General features: G+C 34.4%; 1 long non-coding RNA gene across 2 annotated transcripts in view; it reads right to left on the bottom strand.

Annotated features, from left to right (window-relative positions):
• Window positions 1-22,306, bottom strand: part of LOC141545535 (uncharacterized) — a 344,302-nt gene that overhangs the window by 55,832 nt on the left and 266,164 nt on the right. For both annotated transcript variants that reach the window (XR_012483057.1, XR_012483058.1), the window contains exon 6: window positions 17,644-17,923. This is a non-coding gene — a long non-coding RNA (uncharacterized LOC141545535). The remainder of the gene's footprint in view (window positions 1-17,643; window positions 17,924-22,306) is intronic.

The following is a 22,306-nucleotide window of genomic DNA, read 5'->3' as shown; positions in this document are numbered from 1 at the left end:
AAAACTAGCAAAACTTTTATCTTTAAACCACTTTATGTGTAATAACATTTTTTGTTTGCTTGCTTTTTTCTTAGTTCTGAATTTATCCATTAAGAGAAAGATGATAACAAGCAGCATGGTCACTGGGATAAAAGACAAAATGGCATATGGGGGAAATGACTGGACCAGACTTGAATTTATCTGTCTTTACGTTTTTTAATACCATAGAAAACAGATCCCAAAATTTGACTTCTAATGCCCTTAAAGTTGTTTCTATCAGCTTTTCTTCCCGTCGAAATAAAATTGACTTCTCTCTCACAATGAAACTATTAAATCTGGAAGCTTTTGTCCTACTCTGCATGACCAATAAGCACTGACACAGTTTCTTTATAGTTCCACAGCTTTATAATTATCTTGTAACATCATTTATTATCATCATCTGTTATATTCTCCCTGACCCAAAGCAGCAGGTCAAATGAGTTTTTAAATCTCACTTTATTTAATGTTTAAGAGATACTTTTGGGGCCCTTTAAAGAAGAAATCTTGGATTCCAATGGAGTTTCTACAATTCCATAAGGTATTTTTTACTTGGGATTAGGCTTTAGGTATTTGTTTTGTTTTAAATTACTGGGTTGTTGTTTATTTTGTTATTGGTGTTGTTCAAAATGTAAGGTTACATTGGGAAATTATTTGGGAACTTAGCACCTTTTTTTTTTTTCTCTTCTCTAAATTATATCTTTATCTTCATCCTGTAGCATTGGTCCCCAAGAACAAACAAGAAGCAAGCCAAAAAATAAACTGCACAAGTATTATTATTACCTATAAGTAGAAATTTTCAGTATTTCAAGAAGTTTCCCAAAATATCAAGGATCTTTGATAAGGGAGACAGAACATGTAAAGAAAGAATAGTAGGTTTGGAGTCAGAGGTTCAAATCCCAATTTTACCATGTAGCTACCTCTGTGACCTCTGAGAAATCACATATTCTCTGGACCTCAATTTTCTCAATTGAAAAAAAAATGCAGAGATTGAACTAAATGTCTTTCTAGATCCCTTATAGCTCCAAATCTATAACCCTGTGAGTTCATCAGTGTAAATGTTCCCTCAAGATACACAACCACAACCACACTATAATTTAGTATATGGATTTTTGAGAATTGTATCCCTGTGACCAAGCTGCTAATGAACTTATTTGAACATAGGTAGGCAAGTCCTTGGACAAAGTCTAGTGAAATATTCTTTTGAAAATACATCTCATTCCATGACAAAATAAGGAATGTTGGTAAGATTTTGCTAGAAATGCAGAACATATTAAATTTATTTTATCTTAACCCAAGGGCATCTCTTGGTTAGGGACTGAGATATTAATATCTACACTCTCCCTCCCAACTTCACGTTCACTTTTGTAATTTGGTTGCTCAGAGGTGCTAGAGGGAGATCCCTGTGGGTCTACATTCCTAACACTGTAGCTCATGCGCTCCCAATGATTTTCTTTCCAATAATGATCAGTCAGTAGATACAATTAGCTCTCTGCAAAGGCATTTATTAAGACTGGATAGTAAAGTTTCAGTTTCAGTCATTTTTCAGTCATGACCTCATTTGGATTTTTCTTGGCAAAGATGCTAGAGTGGTTTGTCATTTCTTTCTTCAGATCACTTTACCAATGAGGAAAATACAGTCAAATGACTTGCTCAGGATCTAATGCCTAGTGTCTGAGGCCAGATTTGAACTCAGGAAGATGTGTCCTGATTTTAAGCCTAGCATTTTATCCACTATGTCACCTAACAGTCCCAATAATGATAATAGTTCATATTTATGTAGGATTTGCTATGTGCTAAGTATTGTGTTAAGTATTTTATTCCTTCGATTACATCACAAAGAGATGATAAGGTATTATACCTTGTTTATACATTAAAAATCCATCATTAATGATTCCATTCTGTGATTATATCCACTGGGTGGCTGGGGAGGGGGGAAATGTGGGAAATAACTATCTTCTCCCTCCCTTACAAAAACATAAAAATCCTAGAACTTCAGTATTAAAGGACTCAGAGATTATAAGAATTTTTATTTAGCACTTTAATCAAGACTTAAGGACATCATGTCTTAAAGGGGATTTTTTTTGTTCTAATTTAACATCATATTTGTATTATTTTACAAATATTCTATCCCATAGTAAGTTCTATCCTATATAAGTTCTATCCTATAATAAGTCACATTATACACAGTGTGGTGGAAAGAGACCAGAACGTTGTGATCATATAACTATATGAACTGGATAAAAATTCCAGCTCTTTATGATCCACTATTTGTTATTTAAGCTCACTGAATCTTCCATTCTCATCTGGAAGATGGAGCCAATGGTACTTATGCTATCGATTTCAAAGGTTTGTCTTTAAGAAACCATTTTATAAACAACAAAGGCTTATATGAAGATAAGTTATTACTTAACTAACTAATAAACTCTATGAGAGCATAGAACATATTTTATCATTGTACCTCTCTCAGCATCAAGCAGAGTGTTTTGGGTATAGGAGCCCCTAAATGTCTGCTGAATTCAAGGCAAACATAATTAAACTTTGATTCTGAAACTTCAAAAATTTAGAAAAAAAGAAAAGCTTGTCCTCAGTCATTATAAAATCCAATAGCTACACAATTGAGTTTCAAACGAAATCTGTGATGCCCTTTCAAATTTGTGGGTGGGACGTATGGGTTGGAATTTCAGAATATGAATGCTTCTTAACCAGCTTCTGAATATGTTAACCATTACAGACAGGATTCACATGGAACCTGCTTTCAAAGGGTGGGTTACACCCAATTTTAAATGAATGTGTCCATTGAAGAACATAAGAATCACATGGCAAAAGAAGAAAATGCCCCTAATAGAAACCAGGATAGCTCACCCACACAAAACTAAATCACAACTGCTTTCATAGAAGAAAATTATAGGACAGCCCAGTGGTGGGAGCAATCCATCACTCAGAAGCAATACAAAAGGGAAAGACCAAAGTGCATGGGAAGCCCCTACTTAATGCAGCTTGTCTAGGCCTCAAAACTCAAGAGATTAAGCAATACTATTCTGTTCAGCTTCCCAGTCTTAACAAAAGTGTTTGACCAGTAACCTCCTCAGCCAGGTAAAATAGCAACTGGGAACTTTTCCCACCTTACCTCACTCATATCCAGTTGTAAATAAGAGGGTTTAGTATTCTGTGAGGTCTGACGTTATCTTGGTTCAAATCTCTAAAAATACAGAAATATGAACGTCTCTTGTCTGGTTAGGCCTGTCTTTCTGTGACTAAGAAGCTGCTTCTGGGGGCCTACTGGATTTCACCTAAGGGCTTCTCAGAGAGTTCTATAATAAAGATGATTGAAATGCATACTGTGTCAACAGACACTTCCTTTGAGGGAGGTAAGCAGGAGGACAATACTTCACTCATCAGAAACAACCAGACATAGCTATAAGGTATGCAAAGCAAGCCAAGATGCCTTTGTTCTGTGTTTCCAAAGGGGGGGGGGATTACTTGGTTCCCAGTTTCTGTGAAAAGTAGAAGTTCCAGCATTCAGCAACACCCCAAATGATGTCATATTGGCTGTTCCCTTCAGGTCAAATACAGTTTGATAGGGAGCATGAGGATTAATACAAGCATGACTTAGTAAACTGGATTCCTTGCCCTCACCCATCTTACATCCTTGTTAAATACTCCACAGAAAAAGTACTTCAACATCTTCAATGAGGGAATCTCTTTTTATACTAATTTGTTTTCCTTTAAAAAAAATATCAGGTTAATGGAAATCCACAGTCAATCATGTTTACTTCATAAGCATCTATGAAATGTCTATCATGCATGTGTCAAGTGCTAGGTTTATAAGATTTATGAAGATAAAAATGTAAGGGCTCCTGTCCTCAAGAATCTTACATTCTATTAAGTGGAGACAACATATATACACAGATAAATAAATGTCAAGCATATTTAAAAAGCAAATGCAAGGTGGACAATTGGAACTGAAAGAGAGAAATTAGGGTTCGAAACATAAAGGAAGTGACATGAGCTGAACTTTGAAGAAGCCACTGTTTTCAGATTGTGCAATTTGTGAGGACATTTGTGTAAAAGCACAGAGATGAAAGGACAGTTTGATTGGAACTAAAATCCATAATTGGAAAGAATGTATAAGAAGTCTGACAATTGTAGACTGAAGTCAGACTGTAAAGAAGTTTTTTTGTTTTTTTTTTCTTTTTCTGAGGCTGGGGTTAAGTGACTTGCCCAGGGTCACACAGCTAGGAAGTGTTAAGTGTCTGAGACCAGATTTGAACTCGGGTCTTCCTGAATTCAGGGCTGGTCTCTATCCACTGTGCTACCTAGCTGCCCCTGTAAAGGAGTTTTAATGCCAGAGAAGATTGTATTTGATTCTAGAAACAATAGTGAGCTATTGACATCTCTTGAGCAAGAAGGTGATATAGCCGTAATTATGCCTTAGGAATACTGATTTGGTCTATGCCTAGTTGGAAAATTGATAAAGGGAGAATTTGGTCTGAAGAGGGATAAGTGAAAGAAAAGCCTGAAAACAGAGAGACTAATTAGGAGGCTATAGCTATTGCCCAGGCAAAAGACAATAACCAAAATTAGACTCTGTTGAATGGAAAAGAGACATATTGGGAACCTAAAATAGAAAATTGGCAGTTGGCAACTGATTGCCTAAGTTTTGGCTGGGGGGAGGGGCTGGTAAAGAAAAGGGAAAATATTAAGGATGACTTCAAAATTGCTAATACAAATAGGGCAGAAGTTTATCAGTCATCTTTTCTTTTTGTTTTTTCCATTGAACTCTTGAAAATCATGTAGAAAAATAGAAAAGCACCTCCTCTCCCCTATCAGTTACAGATTTAAGGTAGCAAAATTACATGCAAGACTTATCATCCAGAGAAAGGAACTAGGTAATACATAAGGAAAAGCAGTAGCATTTTAAAACAAACTTCTCAAAGCACTTAAACCTAATTCTATAAAAACACTTTAGAGTTTTTCTTTACCTTGAACTTCATAGTTTTCAGATATATTGGTTATTTTATCTTTCTGCTCTGTTATACACACATGCACATACATGCACACCCACACACACCCCTCTAAGCTTCTTCAAGAACAGGAAGAGATCCAGGTCTCCTATGTAAAATTCCTAAGGCTGACAGTGGTTACAGACTTGGCAAAAGAGAGAATTTATAACAATGTACAAGAGTTTTTAATCTTTCACTGGAAGAAAGTTACTTGTGCCTAAAAGAGTAGGAAAGAAGGAAGGAAGCTTCTTTACTCTGTTATCATTCAATAATAAATAAGCATGACTTTTCCAACAGAAAAGTTGGAAACTTTTTGGTCTTAGCAAAAAGGGGAAAAAATCCTAACAGGAAACTTATAATTTCTGAGATTACTTTGCCAATTCCTGTATGTAATCATATTTACATTAAGTGAATTCCTGGGATTTTCGCTGATATTAATGAACAATTAGTACCTAGTGTTAATTTGTTTCAATTGAACATTTATTGAGTGCCTATAATGTATCAGGCACTTTTGCTAAGGCACTGAGAATGTGAAAAAAATAAATAAATAAACAGTCCTTGTCTAAAAAAGCCTATTCTAAAGAAGGGATATAGCATGTATATAGCCAAGTATATATGTGAATATGTGTATATTCACATGTATATGTATGTATATTATATATGTATATTGTGGTAAATAAAAATATATGTGATGTGTTATATATTACAATATAACATCACATTTATGTACACACAATATCCTCTCAATAGAATATAAATTCTTCTAAGGCAAGAATTGTTTAGTTCTTTAATTCTATTTGTATATGTGTGTGTGTGTGTGCATTGCACTTGCATACACACACACATACATATATAATTGACTTGCTCGGAGTCACATAATTAGCTAGTGTCAAAAATATGATCTGAACTGTAATGCCAGAGAAACTGAGGCACCAGATCCTCTTCCTTGCAGTCAATGCTACTTCATTATGAATTTTTATTATTGACTACTACTTGATTAATTAATTGTCATTAAGTTGTTCCATTGAATATAAGAAATTCCATTCATTATATTCAATACAAGTCTTATAGTGACTTTCTCACAGTGAAGGAAGGAAGGAAGGAAGGAAGGAAGGAAGGAAGGAAGGAAGGAAGGAAGGAAGGAAGGAAGGAAGGAAGGAAGGAAGGAAGGAAGGAAGGAAGGAAGGAAGGAAGGAAGGAAGGAAGGAAGGAAGGAAGGAAGGAAGGAAGGAAGGAAGGAAGGAAGGAAGGAAGGAAGGAAGGAAGGAAGGGAGGGGAGGGAGGAAGGGAGGGGAGGGAGGAAGGAAGGAAGGAAGGGGAGGGAGGAAGGAAGGGGAGGGAGGAAGGAAGGGGAGGGAGGGAGCAGGGAGAAAAAGAGGTAGGGAGAGAAGGAAGCAAGGAGGGAAGGAAGAAGAAAAGGAAGGAAGGACAGAAGGAAAAAGGAAAGAAGGGAGGGAAGGAGGAAGGCAAGGAAAGAGGGAGAGAAGGAAGAAAGGAAAGAAATAAGGAAGGATGGAAAAACTTGAATTATATCTCAAAAGAGGTAAAAATTGACAACCAGTTTAATTCATTTTAGTAAAAGGCTTTTACTATGTGCCTAACCAGAACCAATAGCCTTTGAATATTTATATTTATCCTAGCATATATTTATCCTAGCAAAAAGGACTTTTAAAATGTGATTCAGGTTTTGACTGGGGAGAGAGAAAAGAAGAGAGAAAAAAAAAAAAGATCAGGAGACTTGTTTTTCTTTTTGTTAATTTTCTTAATAAATTAACAATGAGATTCAATAAGTGTTTCTCAGAGAATCAGAAAGCTGGATAAGATAATTATAATGTCTAGTTGATATATAGGTCCCAAATGACAAAATGGGTTGAAACCCCCAGCAAAACATTCCAGACTTTCAGGCCCCTGAAAAGAATTCCATTTAATCACTCCCCTTATGTGACTTAGTTGGAACAAATGAGCCTCCTAATTCTGAGAGGGCAGAGCAGGGTCAGAGAAGACCCTACCTTCTTCTGGGAAGCAGTCAAATAGAGATGACCTTGGAACAGAAACTCAGTCTTCAGCAAAAGGGTGAAATTATGGTAGAGAAGTAGACCTGGACGTCATCTGAAGAAAGAATGCCATTTTTTGACATTTTCTTCTAAAAGGAATATGGATATCAAAATCCAACAAACTCTAGACCTTTCTGGTCTTGTTACTTTGAGCAAAGGAGTATTCAATTAGCTCAGAAGAAAAAAGAGATAAAGAAAGTTAGAGAAGTCACCCCAAAGATTCATAGGGTCTATGTGTTTTCCAATTTTTGGCAGAGCATTCTGAGTTCCTCTTGATTTGCTCAGCCACTGTTGGACACACTGAACTTGACTCTAACTTAGTGAAGTCATTTTGATCCTCTTCAAGAATTAAGGACAACAACCTAACCTAACCAGCCTTGACTTGACGGATTCTGGCTTCATCTTAACAAACCTAAATCTTCACTGATCTTCATTTTCAGTATATGTTTGTGAGGAGGTTGGAGGAAGAAAAGAAGGAAGCAAAAAGACCATTTTTAAAGTCCATATTAATGTTTTATTTAGTTCAAACACATTCAAAGTAAATAATAGTATATGCTATTTATGTAGCATATTCTACTTGTTGTTCAGTCGTTTTTCAGCCATGTCCTGCTCTTCGTGACCCCATTGGGGGTTTTCTTGGCAAAGAGACTGGAGTGGTTGTCACTTCCTTCTCTTGCTCATTTTACAGCATTAAAACTGAGGCAAACAGAATTAGTCAACAAAATCTGAGGCCAATTTGAGCTCAAAAAGATGAGTCTTCCTGACTATTACTCTATTTACTGCACTATCCAGCCACCTATGCATCTAAGAGGAAACTTATAATATAGGTAAGCAAGCAGTGACACATGCCTCAGGTACCTCACAAGATGCAGCCTGCGGCTCCTGAGTGCTTATCTTTTTATAGCTACAAGCCCAAAGAGTATTATTGCTCTTGCAAAACTGGCTGAATGGTGCTTTAGAAAGCATACACATAATACCTTAATAAGACCTGTATTTAGAGAGTCTTTCATCTGAGAAATTCAAAGCATTTTACAAGCAAAAATTCAGTCATTCCAACTCTCTTGGGAGGTAAGTAGCTGGCCAAGGTCATTATTCATTTCTCATTAATGAAGAAACTGAGGAAGAAGGTGATTATCCAGAGAACCTTCCTTTAAATCTTGCTTTTATTTTGAAGTGACCTTCAAAGATCTGTGATAGCATACCACTAATTACAGGTAAAAGGAAATCTTTACATTATCAGTTTTATTTCCACAGATTTAATCTGAACTCTGAATTAAAACATGTGCCATAGAAATCTATAACTTGCTACTGCGTTGCCACCAACAGGGCTGTCAATCATTCTGAGTCAGCTGATGTCAGCCCCAAAGGGTTATCATTAAATATGAGGTACTATTTGCTCACAAAATGTAAATGCCACCACACCACATTTGAAAAGTGGTGCAAAAATCAGCTTTTCCAAATGGAGTCAAGCTTTCATACCTTCAGCAGGCAGCATTTACAGAAGGGATTAGTGCATTCTTTCTAGATCTAATCAAGTCACACAGAACATGTTTGTGAAAAGGAGATGAGCCATAAGGACATGAAAAGCTCAACAACAACAACTACAAAAAACACAAGAATTAAACAGCTAAACAGGATAAGAATAAAAGGGATGATACCAGGAGGCCGACTTCAGTTAGATGCCAAAAAGCAGTACAGACAGTATGTGCTGTGAGTTCAAAAGAGAGAGCTTACTGTAGGCTGGAATTAGCCCAGAGGAAAACTTGAGCTAAGTAGATTTGAATAGATTTAGTTATCTTTCCTTATGAGTTTGCTATTTCCTAGGGGCAGCTGTGTGGCACAGTCAGGAAATCTTATCACCCTGAATTCAAATCTGGCCTCAGGCACTTGGAAGCTGTGATTTTGGACAAGTCACCCCACTGTTTGCCTCAGTTTCCTCATCTATAAAATGAGCTGGAGAAGAAATGGCAAACTACTCCAGTCTATTTTCCAAGAAAATCCTAAATGGGGTCATGAGAAATCAGACACAACTGAAAAATGATTAAACAACAATAAAAGAGGCTTACTTTTTGGTTGACATACTAGTGTGTATTTGACTAATAACAGATTGTGTGATCTCAACCTGGGATATAGGCCAAAAGTTTCATCACTTCAGATCTGCTTAATTATCAGATCTGGAAAGTGTTTCTACTCACTTTCTCTTCTAGAAAGTTGTGTTTAGGAGGGGGTTTGGAGTTAAGAGAAGGTGATATGGTAAAGGTGGATTAGTAAAACAATTAGAACAGAACAGACCAAAAAGAAACTAGAAAAACTGCTTACTCCCTTCACCTCTCACACAATAATCTGATTCATTTTCTCACAATCTTAACTGAAAGTTCTACAATTATGCCCACTCCTGAGAAATACCCTAATGGGTTGCACACCACATAATGTCATCTCAAGTGGAAACATAAGGAAAATGAAAAGAGCTACATTCAGGATTTCAAGCTCACTTTATCCTCCAGGTTCTAAATTTCATACTACTGCTGTTTTCCTAAAACAATCCAGTCAAAATAAGATCAAAACCTACAAACAAACAATTAACCTCTTCCCCACCACTCACTCCCAAGGCAAAATTCTCTGTTCTCTTTCCATTCTTCCCTCACTTTACCAATATGCATCCAAATAATTTTCCAAAACATTAAAATGAATTATGTATAAAAAAGTACAATCTATTCCTTTTCCCAGGAGGAATCCCGAACTATCTTTCTACCTATCCCACACCAGTTACACTACTGAAATTTAAAAAAAAAAAAAAAATAAAGTAGGATGAGCAGCATGGTTGAGTTACCATCTGCAACTTGCTGAACTCTCTATTTACCCAGGAATACACTCTTCTTCCAAAATTGACTATTTCTCTCAAGGGTACTATCATCCTTTCAGGGTACCAGGTTCTCAAGATTTTCATTATCCCTAACTCTTCATGCAACTACAACTACATTCTTCAGAGTTAACAATTATTTCTTAATTGCTAAATTTGATGTGATTTTCAAAATTTTCAACCCACTCCAGCTCTCTACATTTTTAGATTCTACTAAATACTCCCTGATCCTATAGACTTAGTTATTCACTCCCCTCTTTATTGCTGAAAATGCAAAAGCCTATTACCCATAAAAACTCACTAATATACGTAGAAACAGGATTTTAAAATTTTGAAATCTTACAAATATATTTTGAATCTATCTGCTGAAACAGAAAAATATGATCCCTTCTAAGTTATTTGTGAGAACAGTTGACTTATATCAGGAGAGATAACAACTTGCTAAATAACTTTTGTCAAAAACCTTTGTTTAATTGGTGGGTAGGACTGATAATATATGAAATGTCTTTTTTAGCTATAATAGTCACAAAACAAATATCAAAATAAATTGTACCGATAATATAACAAAACCTTCACAAAATATTAAACCAGGAAGTTTTTTTTTTTTTAATTCAAGCATATTACTCTGACTAGAAATAATATTGTTGACAATAATATTTTAGTGAATAATGATTTATTTTGTCTTAATTTCTATTCTTGAATAATGCAATGTATGTAATTATTAGTATAACAGCACCTGGTTATAATTCATAAATAAATATACATATATTCATGATGTATGTTCAAAATTTTTACTTATACTGTTACATGATTAAAGAGTTTAGAAATCATTGTTTTAGAAAGCAATTTGCATTTACTGAGTAAAATGAATATCATAAAGTTCTTCCTTCACAATTCTATGAAACAAGTTGTACTATCTATATTTGTATATCTGTATATGAGGAAACTATATTCTAAATAGTTAACGATTTGCCTACAGTTATATAGTTACTAAATACTAGCCCTAGAATTTTTATATTGGTATAGCCTAGCCATAAGCACTAATATTCTTCCAGTGATTTAAATTGTTCTTTCATCTTTATAACTTTGTAACTAAATCAATACAAGTGTTTAGGATCTTTGGTAGGTCTTTTTAAAAGATTTTTTAAAGCACATGCATTTACAATTTACTCCTACTTTCTGAGGTTTCTTATAACAGAGTAAAATAGTTAAGTAAAACTAATGATACAGACATCATCTGTAAGGGCATTCAACATTTCATGTAGTACACCCACCCTCTATTTTTTTTTTTTAATAAATTTTTATTGATATCGTTTGTTTTTTTTGCATCACTATGTATAATACTTGTGGACCTCTTACCTCCACAAAGGGGTAAGTGGAAGATATCTTCTCATATCTCTTTATGTGAGTCATGTTTGATCTTAATAATTATAATTAATCTTTTTTTTTTGTTTGTGATTGTTTTCTTTTTCATTTATATCATTATAGTTACTGTGTATATTGTTTTCTTGGATCTCCTAACTTAACTTTACATTAATTTATGTGATCTTTCCATTCTTTCTGTATTTATCTGTATCATTTCTAAGAGAATATCTGACTACATTGGTGTACAATAATTTGTTTAGACATTCCCCAATAAATAAACATCAGCTTTCTTTCCAATTCTTTGCTATCATAAAAAGAACTACTGTAAAATTAAGTTACATGAGGGTTTTCCTAATATTAAAATCTTCTTGGGAAGATAAACCCAATAATGGGAGTCTCTGATTCAAATTCCAAATTGCTTTTGAAAATGTTTGTACCATTCACAGATTCACCAACAATGTATTAGTATGCTTAGACTACACCCTCTCCAACACTGACTTTGAGGCTTTTGTTTTCAGGGTATAAGGTAAAACGTCAGCACTATTTTGATTTGCTTTTCTCTTATTATTTGTTTTATTTGTATTATTTGTGACTTGGACCATTCTTTCATGTAGTTGTGAACACTTTTGAATTCTTCTTTTGAAAAATGTTAGTTCATATTCTTTGGTAATTTATCTTTAGGAGAATTACTGTATAAGTATATGAATATATACACATACATTTATGCATATATACATATAAACACACATAAACACATACACAATATAACATGCCTACATACACATCCATCTTATCCTTGGTATATTTTGTCTGTGAAAAAGGTCTTCAGTTTTCTATAACTAGTTATTTTATCTTTGTAATTGCCTGTATTTCTTATTTGGTTGAGAAGACATCTTTCAGCCATAACTGTTAGACATTCATGATCATTTTCTCTTAATTTTTTATAGTACAAGATTTGACATTAAGATGACATATTCTTTTTTGAATATTTTTGTGGAATATGGGATAAAATATTATTCTAAACTTAATTTTTGCCAGAATGATTTCTAACTTTGTCCTAGAAAAATTATGTTTTCTAACTTAATAAAGTTAGTTCCTAACAACAACAACCCATTGTTTCTGATACCTCATCTAGTTTGTTTTACTGATGTAGCTTTCTATTCTTTAGCCAATATTAGATCATTTTGATGATTTTTGCTTTATAATATAGTTTGAGTTCTGGAACTGAAATTAAGCCATCAGCTCTACTTCTTGATACGCTAAATCTTTCATTTTTCCAAATGAATTTTGTTATTATTTTATCAAAAAATATAAAGTATACCCTTGGTAATCTGAATAATTTATTATTAAAAATATAAATCAATTTTGGTAATATTGTCATTTTTATTATATTGGTTTAGCCTAGCCATAAGCACTGAATATTCTTCCAGTGATTTAAATTGTTCTTTCATCTTTATAACTTTCTAACTAACTCTATACAAGTGTTTAGGATCTTTGGTAGATCTTTGCTGAAAACTCTGTCTTCCCAGAAATCAGCCAGAGTCAGGATCACTATTCTTGATCCTTTATGGTCAAGGTCAGGGGGTTAGGCCTAGAAACCTCTCACACACACCTTCCTCCCTCAAACACCGGAGAGACTGACTCAGCGTCGGTGTCTCAATTCCTCTTCCTCCTCCCCCACACACGTCCCTTCCCCCTCTTTGTCCCACCAATCAAGTCAGCACAGAACAGCTGGGGAGGGTCCACCTTCAAACAAGTTAATAGGGAACTGTCCAATTGGCAATTAGTCTCACGTGCTTTATTATCCAAGTGCATTGCTCAGTTCTAGTCCTTTACAGGTCTTTCCCCAGATATGTATGCATTTTGTAAATATTTAGAATAAGATTTGCCTTTTCTATTTTTATCCTTATATAAAAAGCTTTTGATTTTTTAGAGATTTTTGTAGCTTACAACTTTGCTGAACTTATTGTTTAAATTAGATATCTTTGCTAGTTGCCTAGAATTTCCCAGGATATTAGCAAACAGAGATTGTTTTAGCTCCTTTTTACCTATATCTTTATATCTTCAATATCTTTCTCTTCTTATTGCTACTAATAGCATTTCCAGAACTATATCAAATAATAAGAAGAATGAAAATCCTTTCTTCACTCTTGAAAGGCTCTAGTGTAACCCCCTTGTATACAATGCTTACTTTTGGTTTTAGACAGAAGCTTTTTATATTTAAAAAAAATCTCTCTATGATTATATTTTGTCAGGAGTCTTTTGGCGTTATGTATTGATTTTTTTTAATATGATTATGTTGTTGATTTAATATGATTAATTATGTTGATTGCTTTCCTAATGTTGAACTATACTTGAATTTCTGATGTAAATCCAAATTGGTCATAATAAATGATTCCTTGGATCATTTCCTAAAATCTATTTGACAGGATTTTCTTTAAAATTTTGAGTTAATATTTCATTAATGGTATTTGTCTATAGTTTTTCTTCTAGCTTGTAGACTTCCTTGGTTTGGGTATTACGATTATATTGGTTTCATAAGAGGATTTAGTAAGGCTTTTTCTCCTATGTTTTAAGCATAATTTTTAAAGTATATATTCTTTAAAAATTTAATAGAATTCCCCTGTCAATACATCAGGAATAAGAGGATTTTCTTTAGCACTTTCTTTATATCTGAATTTGTTTTCTTTTCTGTGATTCGGTAACTTGTTATTTATATCTGTTTTTTTTTTATGGTTTCAGTATTTTATATTATTAAAGACATTTCTCTATTTCTTTTTGTGCTTTTAGTATTGTTAGCATTTAATTGCACATAATATGTTATGATTATTCTTTTTATGTCTACTGGTTTTGTTGTGATTTCACTTTGCTCATTTATTATTTTATTAATTTAATTTTCTGCCCTTTTAAAAAAATATCAAGTTAGCTAAAAGTTCATCAATTTTATTAGCCTTTTCAAAAAAATAGGTTTTAGTTTTATTTATCATTAATATGGGGGGTTTTATTTCCAATTTATCTAGTTCTCTTTTAACTTTTTATTACTCTTCTTTTGTGCTTATTTTTATCTTTATTAATTTTGGAGGTGTCTAAATTTTCAAATGCATACTCAGCACATCAATCTTTTTTCCCTGTTCCAAGCAGCACTGAGATAGATGTATATTCTTTTGCAATCTCATTTAAAAGAGACAATAAGTTTTTTGGCTATAGTTTCTCCATCAATTTTTTTTCAGTGCCACATGTTCCCTTTTCTTCATCTTTCTTTTAGATATGCACAAAACAGAGAAGAATGTTCTTGTTGCTGTTATTAGTTGTTATATTTGTTTGCCCTTCTTGCATTTGTGCTATCTAGAGTTTCAAAAAGCAAATAATCTCTTCAGGTCTGGCTTTCTTTCTAAGAATATTCCAAACATCTCTTTATTATTGAACATCAAAATTTCTTTTTATGATTAAGCTCAGGTTTATGGGAGAGCTCACTCTGGACTTCATCCTGAACTTTATTGCTCTCTAGAATATGTAATTATATTCTCTCCTACATTTTCAGCTGTGTGCAAAATACTTTTGTGTTTGAATTTCCTTTCCAATAGTCCCTTCCAGAATTACTTGTTTTAGAAGTGAATTATTCAATTTGACTACTATGTCTCTTGCAGTTTATACAGTTCTCTATTTAAAATTAAAAAAAAAAGTATGATCAAGCAAAATAAATTTCTTCAATGCTGTATACTAGTACATGCGTTTGTTTCATTCTGAACCCATAATTGACAAGATGTTTGTTTCATCATCTATTCTCTAGAATAATGGATAGTTATTGTTTTGTTTATAATTCTTCATGCTTTCAAAGTTGATCATTTCTACAGTGTTGTTTGTTTTCTAAATCATTATCTTGGTTCTGTTGATTTCATTCTTGATTAGTTTTTTTAAATCCTCAAAATTGTCCATTTTTTAATACTAACATTATATTATAAATTGTTCACCTGGTTGTGCTCATTTAGTTCTATATCAGTTGATATAAATTTTTTAAAAATCATCTTTTTTCTCATTTCTTATAGCATAACACTACCACATTCATATACCACAATTTATCCAGGGATTCCTTAAGCTATGGAGATCTGCTTCCTTTTCAGTGTTTTTGCCACCACAAAAAGAGCAGCTATAAATATTTTTGTACATAGAAGCTCTTTTCCTTTTTCTTTGATCTCCTTTGGGCATGGGCTTAACAGTAATATTGATCCTAGAACTAAATTTTACTCTGCTGCCTCTAGACATGGTATATGACACATGGACTATTTGGCAAAGAAGAAGAGAGAGATACAAAAGGAAAAAGGAAGATTTCCATAAGGTCCTTATCTTGGATCACTCACATATTCTTCTGCTTCCCTATAAGAATAAAATCCCAAAATTCACACCCCAGAAAAATTTGCAAAAAAAAAAAAAAAAAAAAAAAAAAAAGCATATAATATTGAAGCTGAAAGAAATCTTGGACATCATTTAGTCTAGTCATTTTGACCACAGAGATCAATTAGATCGATCAGATCTTGACCACTTACCACAAAAATAAATCAGACCATTTCTGGATTGGCTAGGTGAGGAAAGGATAGAGGCCCAGAAAATACTGACAAGATTAAGTTTGAATAAGAAATGAAAAGAAAATTCATTTATCTTTATTTAAATTTATTTCATTTTTCCTTACTTCCATCTATTTTCTTTTAATAGTTATGAAAGTGAAGGTGATTTCTCTATAGGAAGGAAACAAACAAGCACTTATCAAGTGCCAATTATGTTCTCCAAACTATATTAAACAGTTTACAAATATCTCATTCTGAGGGGTAGGAATTATTATTAACTCCATTTTACAGTTGAGGAAACTGAGGCAGGCAGAGATTAAATGACTTGCATAGGGTTCCACAGGTTCTGATTCCATATGGGAAATTAAGTCTTTAAGACTCTAGGCACAGAATTCAATCCACTGTACCAAAGAAGTTCATATAATGGGAAAGAAGACAAGACTCATAAAAAAGAGCCCTCTGTTCTACTTTCTAACCTACTGACTAGCCATATTTCTTTGAACTACTCAGTTTTATTTTACTATTAATTAAATATTATTCATCCATGGAAGCCACTATAAGATAGGAAATGACAGCTATACAAACACAAATGGGAAGAAGTTACTGCTTTCTTGAATTGTCTCAGATGAGTCATGTGGAAATCCTTTCTTCCTGAAGCCCCCACCAGTTCCTACCAAATGGTAAAAGAAAAAGTGTGAGAGGCTATTTCCAGAAAGGGGAGCTATTAACTATATAGTAGTAGGATGAAAAGATGAGGGGATACCAGAAAGATAATCATCAAAGCTAGGAAAAGGATAGAAACAAATAAGCATTTTACAAAATCAGCACAACATTCCCAATCATCTTAAGTATGATTCTTTCCAAAAATATTGATATGCCTATTACCATAAAAAGTATTTATAATGTACCTACTATGTGCACTATACTAAGCACTTTACAAATATTCTCTACCATACAACTCTGAGAAATATAATTACATCTTGTAAATCAAGAAAAGAATAATACAGCTTCAATATGACTATGGGGGTATATAATTTTATTAGATGCAAAATATAGACATGTAGTAAAAACAGCTTAAGTTAATGCCTCTCCTTACTAGTTAGTTCTCCTTACTAGTTAGAAAGCAAACACCATCATATTCCCCTTTTTTCTTTCCTTCTCACTTAGTAAATGATCTCATATGTCAAGAAACAAATATAGCAGGTCTCCATAAGGTAAAACCTCAGTGATCTTGAAGGACATTTCTAGTTCCAAAATTCTATCTTTATGGCCATCCCATTCTTTTTCAGAATTCAATTGTCTAATTTCTTAGTGTCTATATATTAGTAAGTAAAGGGGAGATCTGGCAAATATCCAGTTCATTCTCCCCATGTACAATGCCAAAATGGAGCTGTCAGGTTGTTTTCTTTGAAAAATCTATCTTATAGATTGGTTGTTTATAATAATCAAATTTCCTGGATAATTTCCAGACTTCCATTCCAGCATCGGTTGTGTGGGCAGTTAGGTGGTAAAGTGGATAGAGTGCCAGGCTTTGAGGCAGAAAGACTCATCTTCCTGAGTCCAAACCTGGCTTCAGATATTTACTAAGGTGTGTGTGACTCTAAACAAGTCACTTAACTCTGTTTGCCTCAGTTTCCTTACCTGTACAACGGAAGAAGTATATGGCAAACCATCCATTTTTGCCAAAAAAATGCCAAATAGGATCAAAAAGAGGGAGACACAAAAATAACCAAACAGTGACAAATCACCTACGTAGGTTAAAAAAAAAAAAAAAAACTTACTCTAAGAATGATAGGTAGGCTTATCTCCTGGCTCCTTTCTTTGCTTATAATGGCAATTGGGCATTCTTTTCAGGGTTCTGTTTCTTCAATCAAGTTATTTTCATTTTCCTCTTTTTCTTCTCCATTTAAAAATCTCTCTGTCCCCAGTATCTGCTGAAGAACTCAGGAAATATGCATACAAACGCTTCCAAAGCCAGATGGATAAGCACCATCTCAGGGTGCCCATACTTCTTGGAAGAAACAACTCCATAAACAGTACAGGAATGCCAGTCCCAGAAATCTGAAAGAAGCACAGCAGGTGGCATTTTTGAAAGTCAAATTACACTTCAATAGATGGATAAATTAGGATACCAGTAATACTTGACACTAGAACAAAGTAACTATCCTAATATCTCCTTTACATTACGGAAAGTCAGAAAGATGACAGCAAAGTTAGAAAGGTTTTTTTTAAGTTTAAGTATTTTGCAAAATCAACACATTTCCAATGATTTTAGCATGATTTTAGTGTACTTTCCAAGAATGCTGATAAGTAGGTTACTATGAATGTACAATATGAACTATTTAATACTTATCATTATATGTCAGTCTCATCATTAGATAGAGAGATGTATATTTATATGTGAGTGTGTATCTATGTATATATGCATTTCTTGGGGAGGAAGGTTATGCCAAAGGTTTTGTGGGCCAATAATTCATTAGTCAACGCAATAAAAGCTTACTTTAATATTATTTTCCCTACAATAGAATGTTTCAAGGCAATTTTATCTGGGAACTCATCTGAGATCTTACAATTACTGAAGTACCAAAAGGATTTAATTATGAAGGTGTTATCTTTCCATATACCCCTAAGGCAATCCTATAGTATAGATCCTAAGGATAGCATTATGTGCAAGCATCAATTCATTACAAGGGAACAACAACAGTTCCTTTCTCTCTCTGTTATTTCTGATTGTTTTCAATTATTTAAAAATATTATACTTCTATGGCAGAAACTAGGCATGGACCCACATTTAACACCACATACTAAGATAAGATCAAAATGGGTCCAAGATTTAGACATAAAGAATGAGATCATAAATAAATTGGAGGAACATGGGATAGTTTACTTCTCAGGTTTGTGGAGGAGGAAGGAATTTGTGTCCAAAGGAGAACTAGAGACCATTATTGATCACAAAATAGAGAATTTTGATTACATCAAATTAAAAAGTTTCTGCACAAACAAAACTAATGCAAACAAGATTAGAAGGGAAGTAACAAATTGGGAAAACATTTTTACAGTTAAAGGTTCTGATAAAGGTCTCATCTTCAAAATATACAGAGAATTGACTTTAATTTATAAGAAATCAAGCTATTCTCCAATTGATAAATGGTCAAAGGATATGAACAAACACTTCTCAGACAAAGAAATTAAAACTATTTTCACTCATATGAAAGAGTGTTCCAAATCACTATTGATCAGAGAAATGCAAATTAAGACAACTCTGAGATATCATTACACACCTGTAAGATTGGCTAAGATGACAGGAACAAATAATGATGAATGTTGGAGGGGATGTGGGAAAACTGGGACACTGATGCACTGTTGGTGGAGTTGTGAAAGAATCCAACCATTCTGGAGAGCAATCTGGAATTATGCCCCAAAAATTATCAAAATGTGCATACCCTTTGACCCAGCAGTGCTGCTACTGGGCTTACATCCAAAGGAAATACTAAAGAAGGGAAAGGGACCTGTATGTGCCAAAATGTTTGTGGCAGCCCTTTTTTGTAGCGGCTAGAAACTGGAAAATAAACAGATGTCCATCAATTGGAGAATGGTTGGGTAAATTATGGTATATGAATGTTATGGAATATTATTATTCTGTAAGAAAGGACCAACAGGAGGAATACAGAGAGTCTTGGAGAGACTTACATCAACTGATGCTGAGTGAAACGAGCAGAACTAGGAGATCATTATACACTTCAACAATGATACTGTATGATGATGTATTCTGATGGAAGTGGATATCTTCAACATAGAGAAGAGTTAATCCAATTCCAATTGATCAATGATGGACAGAATCAGCTACATCCAGAAAGGGAACACTGGGAAATGAATATAAACTGTGAGCTTTTTTTGTTTGTTTTTCTTCCCAGATTATTTTTACCCTCCGAATACAATTCTTCCTTTGCAACAACAACAACAAAATTCGGTTCTGCACATATATATTGTACCTAGGATATACTATAAGATATTTAATATGTATGGGAATGCCTGCCATCTAGGGGAGCAATCACATTATGCTAAATTCTAATACAGGCCCTGAAGACATCTCAAATTAAACATATCCAAAGCAGTATTCATTATCTTCCTTACCCTAACCCACCCTTAAAAAAAACTTATTCCTATTCTAAAACTCTATTTCTGCTAAAAGTATCTTATTCTTCAATCTCCCATGTTTAAAACCTTGGGAATTATTCCCTATATTTTTATTCTTCTCCTATAATATTTTTCTCTAAAATATAATCTTCTCTGGGATCATGTTTCTTGGGGTCTGTAGGAGTAACCTTCATTTCAGTTCAGAGTAATTACCCCAAATGCAGCCAGGTGTTAAAGTCCAAATCCTTTATTGTCTCTAAGTCTTGTCTCCTTTCCTGAGTTCCGGTTAGATTTCTTAGAGGCCTATCTTTCTCCTTGGTTCTGAGAGTTTAAACTCCTGCCTACCTTCTCTGGATTCTGAATCTCCCGGACTGCAAGGGTTTGTAGTTCAGCCTCCAGCCACAACAAAGGTGGAAGATGTAATGAATCTGTCTCAGCCTCCAAGAGTTTCTAGTGCACTTGTCCTTTCTAGTCCTGAGAGCTCCTCCTTATAAGCTCCCCATTGAGTATTCACCAATCATTATATCACTAGGAAATCATTATTTATTGTAGGATTAAATCAGTGCTGAGGTAGATTTAACCATTATCTCCTCAATTCCACTTAGTACCTTGTTTCAAGTTCTGGCCCATAACATCTCCTTGTAGGGTCAGATTAATCATACTGAACCGTGTTAAATTAAATAACTATTATCTCTATCAATTCCATTGATTTAGTACCCTGTAAGAATCCTTTGTTTCAAGTTCAGAGTTCTGGCCCGTAACATTCTCCATCCCATATATTCAATCAATTGTCATATCTTGCCATTTCTATCTCCATAATCAGCCAGGTAACATAGCAGATAGATGGTGGATGTAAAGTCAGGAAGACAAATTTAAATCTTGCATTGGGGACTTACTGAGCTGAGCACAAATACCTTAACTTCTGTCTGCCTCAGTTTCCTTAAGTGTAAAATGGTATTAATAATAACAGGGTTGCTGTGAATCAAATAAGATGATATATATATATATATATGTATATCACATTGCAAACTTTAAAGTGCTGTATAAATTTTAGCCCTGTTCCTGGTTTTATAGATATTAAAACCTTGCCTTTATTGCTGTCTCATTGTGAAATTTTTCTCAATATACGGGGTCTTCATCGGCCAGGAACATCCTACCACATCTATGTCCTGCTCAATCCAATTACTCAATAAACAGTTATGAAGTGCCTCCTATGGGGCAGGTATGTGTTAAGTGCTAGAAATAACAATCCTTGCTTTTAAGGAACAATGGATGAGTTCCTTCTTTAAAGAGAGGTTCTGGAGCCTATGGCCCTATCTTCCAATCAGGACAAAGAATATTGAGAAGATATAAGTACCAGGGAGTACTAGAAAGATTCAAGGAAGATGTGATACGGAGACTCCCAAGAAGTCCAAAAGCATTATGTTGTTCTTCTGTCATATCCGATTCTCTGTGACTCCTTTTGGAATCTTGGTAAAGGTACTGGAGTCATTTCCTTCTCCAGCAGATTACGGTTAAGTGATTTTTCAGTGTCACACAGCTAATAATTATCTGAGGCTGAATTTGAACTCAGGTCTCCCTGACTCCTGGCCTAGCATTCCACTGAGGCATTTAAACTAACTCACCAAAGGACTTACTCCCTTACTCTCACTGGTGAATTTTTCCTGGAGATTTCACTTTGTGGACAGACCCAGAATGTCTTCCTCTCACTCCATGCCCTCCTTCTTGACTTTCTAGATATCAAACCATACCCCTTTGCCTAGTCTCTTCATTTTTACCCACCCTACCTAGTACCCCAACTTTTCAGTATCTTCAGCACATTGCCTGGCACATAATAAGAAGTTCTTCCTCAGACTTCTGGGCATGGAACCAAGATGGCAGAGTGGAGAAAGCACTCAGCTGAGCTTTCCCAACATAGTCCTCCAAACAGTTTTAAAATAATGCTTCAAATCTCTGGGGTGGCAGTGCCAACAAAAGTTTGGAATAAGACATTCTTACAGCCCAAGACAGCTTTGGAGGTCTGTAAAAGCAATTAGTGATAAGAGGGCAGAGGGTGGCCTAGAGCCCATGTTGATGAAATACCAGTGATGAAACCAGAAGGTGACAATACAAGCAACAGCAGCTTTGGGAGCTCTCAAGCCAGAGACAATAAGGGGTCCTGGCAACTGGTTAGAAAGAGTTTAGAGGATACTCCTGTATAAAAAAAATGAACATAGGATAAGACACTGGTAACTCCACTGCCCATGCCCACTTCTGGGAGGGTTCAAGGGTAGAAAGAAACACTTTTAGTCAAGAGAGAGTGGAAGC

The sequence above is a fragment of the Sminthopsis crassicaudata genome, chromosome 1, assembly GCF_048593235.1.
Source record: "Sminthopsis crassicaudata isolate SCR6 chromosome 1, ASM4859323v1, whole genome shotgun sequence".
Classification (NCBI taxonomy): Eukaryota; Metazoa; Chordata; class Mammalia; order Dasyuromorphia; family Dasyuridae; genus Sminthopsis; species Sminthopsis crassicaudata.
This window is presented reverse-complemented; position numbering and strand designations above follow the sequence as displayed.